The sequence below is a fragment of the Pleurodeles waltl genome, chromosome 9, assembly GCF_031143425.1.
Source record: "Pleurodeles waltl isolate 20211129_DDA chromosome 9, aPleWal1.hap1.20221129, whole genome shotgun sequence".
NCBI classification, from domain to species: Eukaryota; Metazoa; Chordata; class Amphibia; order Caudata; family Salamandridae; genus Pleurodeles; species Pleurodeles waltl.
Genome location: NC_090448.1, coordinates 107,386,857 through 107,400,652, shown reverse-complemented (window position 1 = coordinate 107,400,652; position 13,796 = coordinate 107,386,857).

The window sequence follows — 13,796 nt, the reverse complement described above, 5'->3', positions numbered from 1 at the left end:
AAAAATGTTTTCATTTCTCCTTTCTTTTCCAACTTTGCATGCGTGTTGCACTGTGCAGCACACATACAAAGTAGAAAAAGTGTGAACTTAAGTCTAAGCATAGTATTTTGTACTAGAAGTGTACCTTTCCAGTACAAAACCTATGCTAGACTCATGCTCCCACCCTTGGTGGAAAGGTGTGTTCATGGCGCACAGCAGCAAATATCTGCACCAGCTCTAGGAAGAGGGGGAGAGAGAGTCATATCTCTGTAGATATGGTACTTCCCTACTTCCTCCCTGCTATGCAACAAGGGACAACATTTGTTGCTGTTGCAGTGCGTTCCATTAATGTTTTGTAAATCTAGGACCCAGTTTGTTATACACTTTGGAGGATATTGTTAGGAAAACCATGCAGCGCAGCACACTTGCTGCACTGCGCTGCGATAGGAAAAGGACAGGAATGTCCCATAATTAACATTGTATGGCACATTCCTGTTTTTTTTCTGAACTGTCACACCATGATGCAAGGGTGCCTGCATTGCACAAAAACAATCCTGAGAGGCATTTTCCTCTATCTTTATATGCTGCTTAATGCAGCACACATAGAATGAGGAAGTAACAAGGCGAAAATAAGTTATTTCTCTTTGTTACGCCTCACCTGAGGAGGTATAGCATTTTGATACATTCCCATGTCTACCAGTAATGGTAAATCTGGGAATGCGCCAAAATCCATGGGTGGATGCATTATAACAACCAAGCTCCACCCACTTCCAGGGCAGAGTTAAGCAATGCAGTGATTTGCACTGCGTTGCATTACACTAGATTTATCAAGCCACGCAAGGTCACACAAGGTACAACATACCCCTGATTTTAAAATCCTAATAGACAAACACATTCAAGCACGTAGGTTAAGTAGGCAGGAGAGAATCAAAAATCCGATTGGCAGACCGGTCAGCAGCAGATCCCTCATAGTCTCAGAGTATTAGTAACGATCAACTAGAACCAAAGAAAGTTTAATCAAATTTTAGACTGTTAAATGACATTAACAAAGGGCCCTTCTTGTTCACTTTGGACACTAGGGTTATTTTCTAGACAATTCCAAATGAAAAAAACATATGATTTATAATGATATTTGTTGGAAAATGGGTTATTGGTAGGGCAGGTAGGTACCTACACCTAGCAACAAGCCACTAACCTCCACCTAGGTACAGTTAGGTCTCAGTAAATTAATCCCAGCTCAACCCTTGGTAGCTTGGCAACGAGCGTCAAGGCTTAACTTAGGAGACAAAGTGTAAAGCATTCAAATATCACAAAACAGTAATTAAATAAAACACAGGAAACAGTTTAAAAATCCAAAACCAATTTATAAAAATAGTTTATATTTTTATCTTTAGAATGACACAAAAACGATTAAAATCGGTTCAGGGGAACCGGAGATATGAATTTTTAAAGAATTATTACTTTTCTAGCGCTTAGAAACAAAAAGCGCCAATCGGGTCATCTGGCTGCACCTCGACCGGGGCAAAGTCAAACTTTCAGGCCGACCGCGATGGAGCCCTGCTCGGCTACAGGTCGCGGGAGGCCTCGGTTAAAAAGTTACCTTCTGACTTAGTATTTATTTTGAAGTTTTTCTTCACCGGGACGAACCTGCCAGTTGAATCCGACCTCCTGGAGCCTTTGTCCGGATACGTGATGTGGGTTTCCTCGGTGGAGACTTTTACCTTCGGACTTAGTCGTTTTTTCGAGATGAAAATCCTTCGACCGGGGTAAACCTGGATCTTGATCCGACGTCCATGGAGCCCTTCTCGGATACGATGGCTGGGAGGTCCCGGTCAACTTTTTACCTTCGGACTTAGGCCCTCATTACAACTTTGACGGGCGGCGGAGGCCGCCCGCCAAAGTTGCGCCGCAGGAATACCGCACCGCGATCTGAAGACCGCGGCCGGCATTCTGAGTTTCCCGCTGGGCGGGCGGGCGGCCGCCTTAAGGCCGCCCGCCAGCCCAGCGGGAAACAACCTTCCCACGAGGACGCCGGCTCGGAATCGAGCCGGCGGAGTGGGAAGGTGCGACGGGTGCAGTGGCACCCGTCGCGTATTTCACTGTCTGCAATGCAGACAGTGAAATACAAAGTGGGGCCCTCTTACGGGGGCCCCTGCAGTGCCCATGCCATTGGCATGGGCACTGCAGGGGCCCCCAGGGGCCCCACGACAAGCCATACCGCCATCCTGTTCCTGGCAGCCGAACCACCAGGAACAGGATGGCGGTATGGCTTGTCAGAATCCCCTCGGCGCCGCAGCAAGCTGCGCCGCCTTGGAGGATTCAAACGGGCCACGGGAAACTGGCGGGAGACCGCCAGTTTTCCTGTTCTGACCGCGGCGTTACCGCCGCGGTCAGAATGCCCTGCGGGGCACCGCCAGCCTGTCGGCGGTGCTCCCGCGTGCCGCGGCCCTGGCGGTTCTATACCGCCAGGGTCATAATGAGGGCCTTAGTCTCTTTTTTGGATGTTTTTCTTTACCGGGACGAACCACGAAGTCAGGCCGGGTCGCGGTTGAGGCAAGCCGGCTAGAATTTCCGCGGCGGGTCGGTCCCTCTCTGGAGCTTTTTTCCAAAAATTCTCAAATCTTTTCCAAACTTCTGGGGCTTCACCCAGATGTTCTTTTAAGGTTCTTTTGGGGTCCACAGCTCACCCCAAGGGTCCAGAAGTTCTGTGATGGTCCTTGGGGGGTGCGGATTTCAACTCCCAGAATGCACCTGGCGCAAACTCCTTTTTGGCCACTGGACAGTGGTCAGCTGGTCGCTTTCTTCAGGAGTTGGTGCAGGGGACTCTGGTTAGCAATTTTTCACCTGTAGCAAACAGGGAGTCCCTCCTTGAACCAGTTGAAGCCAGGCAAAGTCCTTCTTGTGGTGAAGCCCAAGTGTGCAGCTGGTGCAGTCCTTCTGAGTGCAGGTTCCAGGTGCAGGCCAGGGGTCCAGCAGGCAGTCCTTCTTCTCCTTAAGTTCTTTCTTCTTGAAATTTGGTGGGGATCTGAGGTGTGGGGGCAGGTCTGCCAGTTTTATCCTTGCTCCTGGGTGAAAAGCAGGGGGGCCCTGGTTCTCCAATCAGGGACAGGGTCGTCCCCCTGTGATGACCACTTCCTGGGAAGTGTGGCAAAAATCCATCCCAGAAGGCAACAGTCTCTAAAAATCCAACATGGATGAATCTGATTTTTGGAGGTTACATCTGGCTGAGCCCACCCACTGGTGTGGCTAAAAATCATAAACACACCCCTCTCCTGCCCTCTCCTAATCTAATCAAGGGGGCACCTAATTGTCTGGGGTTGCAGGATGTGGGGGTGTTGCTGGGTGCTCCAAATGTCCTTCTCTGCCTTTGAAGACCAGTTTGGCAGCCCTCCCCCTTCCTGCCTCACCATCTGCTGAGGGGAGATTCTCTCCCCCAAGCACATTCCTTTGTGTGAAGCCAGGCCACTTCACACCTCATCAAGGCAGCCTGGCAGAAGCTGCTGCAGGCTGGCCAATCAGAGCACAGCAGCGAAAACAATGCAGAGCTGAAATTGGCAACTTTTTAGGTAAAGTCTAAACTTTTTACCTGGACAAGTTATATTAAATCCAACAACTGGAAGTTGTGGGATTTATTACAACAATCAATTTGATACCAAATTCTTGGTATGTAACATTTAAGGAGACTTTAAAATTTAAAATAAAGTCTGCCCATTCTAGCCTATGAAGGCCATTTACTTCAATGAGGGAAAAACGAATTTGGCTGTTTTTACCTCACCAGGGCTTATAAATCTATTTTTATAAAGTCCCTGCTTATAGTTACATGGCACCCAGCCCTAGGGGCACATAGGGCACACCTTAGGGGTGACTTATATGTAAAAATAAGGTAGTTTAAGACTTTGGAAGTACCTTTAATTCCAAAGCCGAATTTGCATATAACTTTAATTTAAAAGCAGCCAGCAAGGCAGGCTTGCTTTTAAAATCACACTGGGCACCTCAGCAGTGCACCTAGGTGTGCACCACCTATGCTGTGGTCCCTAAACCTACATGCCCTACCATATACTAGGGACTTATAGGTAGGTTAACTTAGCCAATTATAATTAGCCTAATTTGCATATCCATTTTACACAGAGCACAGGCCCTGGGACTGGTTAGCAGTACCCAGGGCACCATCAGAGTCAGGAAAACACCAGCATAAAGTGGAAAATGGGGGCAAAAAGTTAGGGGGCCTCTGCAATCACCCCTGTTTTCTCACACAGCCCCCCCCCAGCCCACACGCCCAGGAGACTCAGCCCAACCCTGGGAGAGTCTTCCTGGCTTGTTAGGCGAGGAAGACAGTGAAGAAAACTGGCTGTCCCTTTTCAGGGCCTACTCTGCCTTACATCCTCCTGTCAGGGTCACTCCCTCTGGGTAGTGATCCCACCCCAACAATGAAAGGACCCATCTCAAACTGAAACTTCCCTCCAGGGGGGTCTTCCTCCTCTCTCTCTGCCAACTTAGGTAGTGAGGTGCCCACCTCCCCTACTCCAAACTTTGCTAGGGCAACACCTAGCTTACCCAAAGAGGTCACCCAACACTTGAGCAACCCCACCATGACCAATAGGGTCAGGGGGCCTACTTTGTTATTGGCCCTGGGGTCTGCCTCCCAGGTTAGGTACAGTGCTGCCAGGAAGGCTAACACCCAGCAGAGGCTACTGACAGCTGTCAGTACCCAGAACCACACCCTAAGCTCTCCACTGACAGGTGGCTGAGCTGCTTTAGGGGCAATTGTGAGGTCCTGGCACCCCTCTTGCTGTCTAGAGTGGGGGGCTACCACTTCCTGTGGCAGACACCCTCCTTCCACTCTCCCTTCTGTCAGTGCAGGGGCAACACCCTGCATCTGGACAGCTGCCTGACTACTCAGGACTTCCTTGGGGTCAGGTGAGGCCTCACCAGTGCCAATTTTTGGCTCCCCCCCTACTGGGGCAGAAGGCCTTTGGCTCCCTGGAACTCTCTTTAAGAGTGCCCTACCCTTCCTTTTCTTGGGGACCCCTGTCTCCTAACTGTAGGGACTGACTCCCCAGGACTTTGGGTTGGGGGGGCGCCCTGGGCGTCCGCCCCATCTGGGACCAGACTCACCTCTGGGAGGTCATTGCCCAGGATACAATCTAGGGGGAGGTCAGCACTGACTACCACCCTAATCCAGTCAAGGATACCCTCCCTCTCTAGGGGCACTATGGCTACAGGTTTGGAGGTGACCTCCCCTTTGGCTATCCTGACTTTCTTTGTCTCTCCTGGGACATACATGTCTGGGGTCACTAACCGGTCACTCACTATAGTGTGACTGGCACAGGTGTCCCTCAGGCCAGTGTTAGGGATCCCATTCACTTGAATGTGGTGGAAGTGCCTACTCCCACCCTCAGGGATCACCAGCTTACCATCTGATCCTGTCTCCAAGCTCAATGCTAGGAGGACTTCATCATCTGAGGAGTCCTCCTCTATGGCTACACTGGACAGCCCAGTGCTAACCACCTTCTTTGGACAGGCTGCATCTCCTCTGAAGTGACCTGTCTGCTGACAGTCAAAGCAAGCCCTACTGTCCAAGAGCTTTTTTAACCCTGGGTCTCCCTGTCTCTGATTGTCAGAGTGGGAATGGGATTTACTTTCCTCCTTCTTAGGGTTCTGGGGTACAAAGGGAGTCTCTGTGGTGGGCTTACCACCTCCCTCCTTAGGTTTTTGGGGACCTGCCCCCCCCTTCTTGGAGTCTCCCCCCTGGGACTTGACAACCACCCTGGTTCTCAACCACTCATCAGCTGCCTCCCCTAGCTCTCTAGGGTTGGTCTGCTTAGAGTCCACTAGATGCTGGCGTAACCTTTCTTGGGTACAATTGGTCAAGATGTGCTCTCTCATGATCAGATTGTATAACCCCTCATAAGTATCTACTTTGTTACCAATAATCCAGCCCTCTAGTGCCTTTAGTGAAATGTCCACAAAGTCAACCCAAGACTGGGTACTGACCTTCTGGGTGTCCCTGAACTTCATTCTATATTGCTCTGGGGTCAGACCAAACTTCTTGGCTAAGCACCTCTTCATACTAGGGTATGAATCTGCCTCCTCCCCCCTTAAGGTCAGAAGCCTATCCCTCCCTGAGTTGGGGACCAACTCCCACAAAAGGGGACCCCAGTATTGAGGCCTAACCCTTCTCATTTGGAGTGCCCTCTCAAAGGCCCCCAGCCACTTATCTATGTCATCCCCCTCTAAATAAGCAGGAACTACCCCCTTGGGTAACCTGGGGCAAACTCCCCCACCCATGGACACCTCAGCTTCTTTATCGCTGCTTCCATCTCTTTTCTCTTTGTATGCCCACTTTTTCTTTTCTAGGGCCAGCTTCTCTGCTTCCAAAGCTATGTATGCTAGCTGGGCCTCCAGCTCTCTTTCTCTGATGGATGGGTTCTCTCCTCCTGAAAGGACCCCCTTCTCACCACTAGCTTTGGATCTGCCCCTAGTGACTGTATTTACTGAGGACCGTTCTTCCTCGTCCTCACTTAGGGTCAGATGCCTTCCCTCCCCTGAGTGGTTAGAGCTTGCATCCTCCCTTCTTTCTCCCTCCTCTGGAGCTTCTTCTGACTCTACCTCTTGGGTCTCAGCCCATGCTGTCAGGGATGTGATCAGGATTTGCTTCCTGAGATCAGTGGTTGCAGGCAACCCTCTTTCAATACACAACCCCCTAAGCTGGACTACTGTCAGTGTGGGTAGGCTAGCCAGATCAAGCTCCATGGTTCCCTAGTTTTGTGTCAACAAAAACGTTTTGCAAAAATTGGAAACAAGAATTTTGAAAAATTACAAAAATTAAATAATTGAAATTAATCCAAATTAAAAACAATTTTTGCACTAGGACAATTTAAAGGATTTTTAATTTGTTTTACCTAAAACTGAAACGTGATATTGAACACAAGTACAGGATCCCGTCGCTGCTTCCAATTATGTTGGAAAATGGGTTATTGGTAGGGCAGGTAGGTACCTACACCTAGCAACAAGCCACTAACCTCCACCTAGGTACAGTTAGGTCTCGGTAAATTAATCCCAGCTCAACCCTTGGTAGCTTGGCAACGAGCGTCAAGGCTTAACTTAGGAGACAAAGTGTAAAGCATTCAAATATCACAAAACAGTAATTAAATAAAACACAGGAAACAGTTTAAAAATCCAAAACCAATTTATAAAAATAGTTTATATTTTTATCTTTAGAATGACACAAAAACGATTAAAATCGGTTCAGGGGAACCATAGATATGAATTTTTAAAGAATTATTACTTTTCTAGCGCTTAGAAACAAAAAGCGCCAATCGGGTCATCTGGTTGCACCTCGACCGGGGCAAAGTCAAACTTTCAGGCCGACCGCGATGGAGCCCTGTTCGGCTACAGGTCGCGGGAGGCCTCGGTTAAAAAGTTACCTTCTGACTTAGTCTTTATTTTGAAGTTTTTCTTCACCGGGACGAACCTGCCAGTTGAATCCGACCTCCTGGAGCCCTTGTCCGGATACGCGATGTGGGTTTCCTCGGTGGAGACTTTTACCTTCGAACTTAGTCGTTTTTTCGAGATGAAAATCCTTCGACCGGGGTAAACCTGGATCTTGATCCGACGTCCATGGAGCCCTTCTCGGATACAATGGCTGGGAGGTCCCGGTCAACTTTTTACCTTCGGACTTAGTCTCTTTTTTGGATGTTTTTCTTTACCGGGACGAACCACGAAGTCAGGCCGGGTCGCGGTTGAGGCAAGCCGGCTAGAATTTCCGCGGCGGGTCGGTCCCTCTCTGGAGCTTTTTTCCAAAAATTCTCAAATCTTTTCCAAACTTCTGGGGCTTCACCCAGATGTTCTTTTAAGGTTCTTTTGGGGTCCACAGGTCACCCCAAGGGTCCAGAAGTTCTGTGATGGTCCTTGGGGGGTGCGGACTTCAACTCCCAGAATGCACCTGGCGCAAACGCCTTTTTGGCCACTGGACAGTGGTCAGCTGGTCGCTTTCTTCAGGAGTTGGTGCAGGGGACTCTGGTTAGCAGTTTTTCACCTGTAGCACACAGGGAGTCCCTCCTTGAACCAGTTGAAGCCAGTCAAAGTCCTTCTTGTGGTGAAGCCCAAGTGTGCAGCTGGTGCAGTCCTTCTGAGTGCAGGTTCCAGGTGAAGGCCAGGGGTCCAGCAGGGCAGTCCTTCTTCTCCTTAAGTTCTTTCTTCTTGAAATTTGGTGCGGATCTGAGGTGTGGGGGCAGGTCTGCCAGTTTTATCCTTGCTCCTGGGTGAAAAGCAGGGGGGCCCTGGTTCTCCAATCAGGGACAGGGTCGTCCCCCTGTGATGACCACTTCCTGGGAAGTGTGGCAAAAATCCATCCCAGAAGGCAACAGTCTCTAAAAATCCAACATGGATGAATCTGATTTTTGGAGGTTACATCTGGCTGAGCCCACCCACTGGTGTGGCTAAAAATCATAAACACACCCCTCTCCTGCCCTCTCCTAATCTAATCAAGGGGGCACCTAATTGTCTGGGGTTGCAGGATGTGGGGGTGTTGCTGGGTGCTCCAAATGTCCTTCTCTGCCTTTGAAGACCAGTTTGGCAGCCCTCCCCCTTCCTGCCTCACCATCTGCTGAGGGGAGATTCTCTCCCCCAAGCACATTCCTTTGTGTGAAGCCAGGCCACTTCACACCTCATCAAGGCAGCCTGGCAGAAGCTGCTGCAGGCTGGCCAATCAGAGCACAGCAGCGAAAACAATGCAGAGCTGAAATTGGCAACTTTTTAGGTAAAGTCTAAACTTTTTACCTGGACAAGTTATATTAAATCCAACAACTGGAAGTTGTGGGATTTATTACAACAATCAATTTGATACCAAATTCTTGGTATGTAACATTTAAGGAGACTTTAAAATTTAAAATAAAGTCTGCCCATTCTAGCCTATGAAGGCCATTTACTTCAATGAGGGAAAAACGAATTTGGCTGTTTTTACCTCACCAGGGCTTATAAATCTATTTTTATAAAGTCCCTGCTTATAGTTACATGGCACCCAGCCCTAGGGGCACATAGGGCACACCTTAGGGGTGACTTATATGTAAAAATAAGGTAGTTTAAGACTTTGGAAGTACCTTTAATTCCAAAGCCGAATTTGCATATAACATTAATTTAAAAGCAGCCAGCAAGGCAGGTTTGCTTTTAAAATGACACTGGGCACCTCAGCAGTGCACCTAGGTGTGCACCACCTATGCTGTGGTCCCTAAACCTACATGCCCTACCATATACTAGGGACTTATAGGTAGGTTATCTTAGCCAATTATAATTAGCCTAATTTGCATATCCATTTTACACAGAGCACAGGCCCTGGGACTGGTTAGCAGTACCCAGGGCAGCATCAGAGTCAGGAAAACACCAGCATAAAGTGGAAAATGGGGGCAAAAAGTTAGGGGGCCTCTGCAATCAGCCCTGTTTTCTCACAATATTCAAGAGAAGATGACTGCAGGTACAAATGGCCAAAAGCAATAGAGGGTAAATCATGTTTTCATTCATAGACTCCTAAATTACTTTGGAAAAGGGTTTAATGTAAGTGCAGTCACACCATGTATGGTTAAAGTTGCCTAGAAGAGGCAACCCCTTTAGTAGACAGTGTGCACTTTTGGATGGGCTGAGGTTATGTAATTTTGCTGGGTAGAGGTAATAGCCACATGCCACTTTTTAATGTGCCTTTTCCCCAAGCTGCTTTTAGATCCTGTCTCCATATGATGCCAGTGAAGTCTCCATTTGCCTTCCAGGTCCCTGGGAAACACACTGACTCAATCCGACCACATACAAGAAATTAGGGCATAGGATAGACTCCACTTGTATCGTATTTATATTTAAGTTGATGCCTCCTGACCAAAACAATATGGATAAAATCTTTTGAAACCATTTGTTCTTATTAAATCCCTCACTATCATTGTGACATGTTGATATGGCATCAGAATGAATGCTAAATAAGTACATTTCGTCTCATTGGATAATGAGTCAGATTAATACAGGGAGTCATAGAAGTCATAGAAATCCACTAATGTGTCTTCTCTTAATGTGAGGGGTACTCTCAGTGCTCAAGATCTTGATAGTATATCCTCTTTCAAACTTCTATCTCAGTTGTCAAGCAAGTAGCGGTGCCATCTTATTCCTCTCATCTTGACCAGTTTTTCAAGTGGATCCAACACTCTGAGGCTTAGGGGCATATTTATACTCAATTTGCATCAAATCTGCGTAATTTATTTACACAAATTCGGTGCAACACTAATTCCATATTTATATTTTGACATTAGACCCATCTAACGTCAAAATACTGGAGTTTGCACCATTTTTTAGAAGCGTGAACCTACCTTGGGTCAATGAGATGCAAGATTCATAAATTTGGCGCCCTCCTGGTGCCCAGGAATCATGCAAGCTGGCGCTATACTTTTTGATGCAAAATTGCATTTGCATAGTTTTGTGTCAAAAAGGATAAATATGCCCCTTAGTTTATTTAGGTTAGCCATAATGACTATGCATTTACCTTTCATAACAGCCTTGAAGGACTCTTCAGGGCAATAAAGGCTGACCTACCCAGGCTCATTCAACAAAAACTATTTGTCATTCTGGGTTTGGAATTTTACTCTCAGTACTGTGTAGCTCAGAAACATAGTATGTAGGATCTATCTAACCAGTCATGGAGGTTAAGGACCTAGGTTGGACCTAGGTTCACGAACAGGGTGATGGGAAAATGATCAGAAATGCCTAGTTGGCGTATTACTGTCCTACCACTAGCAATATTGAAGCAATGTGAGAGAGGGCCTCTTTTTGACAGTTGTCCCCCCACATTTTTCCTGATGTTGATGTGTCCTTGAAATTGTAGTGCCAACGGCCCCTGCAGACCAGAATTCATGGGCCAGAGCTCTTTCCCTAAATCTGTTGTGATGTATTGGCACAATTGGATACACCCTTAGCTACCACTATAAGTCCCTAGTAAAGGGGCACCTAGGTGCCCAAGGGCATGGAGTACTAGGGGTAGACCCCTGGGGGCAGCAGCACTGCAAGCGAGACCTACGCACTTCAAGTGCCAAGGTCATCAGCAGAAATACAGTTCCTGTTAAATACGAACTTTCCGAGATACTTTGGTGATAGTGGTAGAAGTTTAATCTCTAACATTGGTAGAAAATACACATCCTTACGTAGGGACATTTTCAAAGAACATTAGCTGTGTTATTATAAAAACACTTCCTAGTCCCATTACAGGTTAAGAGTGAGATTTCAGCCTGGGAACCACGACTGTACGCCAATTGCTGAATGCTTCGCTGCAGATGCTAACGCAGACTACAGGCATTTGCTCAGGTATGAGGGTCGATGTCCTCCCGGGAGAACCTGAAAGGCTCCTCTGGAACAAGGGGTGAGAAGGAAGGCTTAATGACATCTTCTCCATGTGGGCAGGTACGGACAAAGTCAGGTGGCCAATCTTGTTTGGCCAACAAGACATCATACACTTTTACTATGCAATCCCAAAAGATTGCGTCTATTGTGCGTTCAATGTCCCCTTCTAATTGTAGCATTACTTTGTACACCCTATCAGGCTTGGAGACACGCATGTCCGCTGTTTCTACTTGTATAAAGTCATCAGTTGCTTTCACCTCCAGATGCTCTATAACATTCCGGTGAACTATTGTGACCTCTGCTGGGCTGTCTTAGGACTGCGACTGCTGCCACTTTTTTCTTTTAAATTGTTGTTTTTGTTGGGCAGGTTTCTCTTCCTTTTTAACAGAAACCTCCGAAGAGCGTTGTCATTCCTGTATCTGTTTCACGTACTCTGTTCGTCGCTCTGATCGCCCACCTCTCTCATTTCTCTATTCCGATGAGTCCTGAAAGGAAAGAGATTGGCGTGTATCAGTATATTGATATCTAGCAGGCTTGCTTTTTGATATTATCTCTATTTCTGAGATTATACCTATTCTGTGGGGTCTCCGTACGCAGAGATTCTACCGTTTCTTTTTTAGGCATTTGTTGCTTTTTATCCCAGCCTGTTTTTTATTACCCTCAGGTTTTTATTTGGGGGTATCTTTATTTGATTTACCCTGAAATTGAAGTTTTTGTGTTCTAGCCCTTAGGCTATCTCAACCGATACTTGAATAGGTCTCTGCTATTATTTTAGGCAGCTCTTGTTCTTGATCTTGTTGTGGAACGTCACGAAGCAGCATGCGCACTGCATGCGACTGCTTCCCCTTTAAGGTTACTTCAAATTATTGAGGACACTGTGGCAAAATTGCCCATCAATTGCATCCCCAAATCTAGGGCCGGGGCAGCCACATATTCATCTTGAATTTGTTTCAGCACTTCTGATAATCTGGCAAGTGTTGGTGTACCGTGTGCAGTTGTGTAGAGCGCGGCAAATACAGTGCCCAAGTATTACAGTTTTCTACTGTAGGGACCATCCCGAAAGGCAAGCACATCGTTAATATTCTATGTTTATCCGGAGGTCCCGTATGGGGAAATGCTGCCTCCAGCGTATACATTTTTTGTGCTAACCAAAATGGAGTTTCCTCTCGTTTGGTGGGTACTTTACTCATAATCGAATGTACAGTCACAGGATTTATACCTGGCGTTACTGCATGTTGATGTGCTGGAGCAGCACGTGCTGAGTTTGTATTTAAAGTTTGCATCACAAATTGTACTAATCGTCTATATATTGCTGTTAATTCAATGTATAAGCGACGAACCTCAGCTACTGCTTAATTTACAACCGCAGAATGTGGTGTATTGGTGGCCAATAAAGGCAGGTAGGACCGTCATAGCTTAGTGGACCTAACCTTACTGGTAATATTGTATGGGGTAGGGCGCCAACAAGCCAATTATTCTGTTCTTGATATGAGAGAGGTATCTCTAAATATGCGTATGCTCTGTATTGTCCAGGCACGGTCGCAGGTGTATATTGATGAAATGTATTAGTGTTCCCATCAACTGCTGGAAATGTGACCCAAGAGTTAAACAATTCTGTTCTATAAGCTGCATGGGCGTCCACCACAAATGTGACAGGACCTCCCTAGGCCTTTAGGCCATTTGCTAGTAAGTGTGCTGGGAGAGGTTGTCACTTGTTAACAGCTATTTGTACATGTTGGGGATTCGCCATGATAGTAACAAGTCAGAGAAGGCACACCAAAATGGGGGTTTCCTTTTAAAGTTCAAACTTGAACAACCACCAGTTGTAGTAGGATTACCTACACAGCTGTGGTGGAAACCCTCAGTACCACGGACGTCTCCGCATACGGCATTGAGGTGTCATTATATATAATGAGATAGAGATACTCCGGAGGACCCGAAAATTAGAGCCTGACCAAACGTTGGCAACATTCAGATGCACCCAGCAATGCCATTGCAGGCTGAGTGTCCTGGTGCAAACCTAAAGTACAAACTCGACATTGCACACTGCCTGTGTACCCAGTCCACCATACATTGTGTTTACTATGGGTAAGCCACCCCTATGGCAGGCCTTATAGCCCTAAAGCAGTGTGCTCCGGCTAACTAGCAGTGCCTCATCCCTCCCAAAAGGTAGAGATGATTGGGCAGCCGAGCGCATGACATATCGTCACAAGTCGTAGTCACTCAGGTAGCATCCGGTTCTCTCATTCACAATTCAGTCTCATATATAAATGACAATAAAAGCAGTATGCGTTTTAAAGATTAGTTTAATAAAATTACTGCATCTTAGATAGCAAAGCGTGAGCTGCAATAACCAGAACGACACAGCATGACAATATTAAAATGGTGACGATGAGAGTGAAGCATAAGAATAACGCTATCATATTGCCACTAGAATCGATGGACTA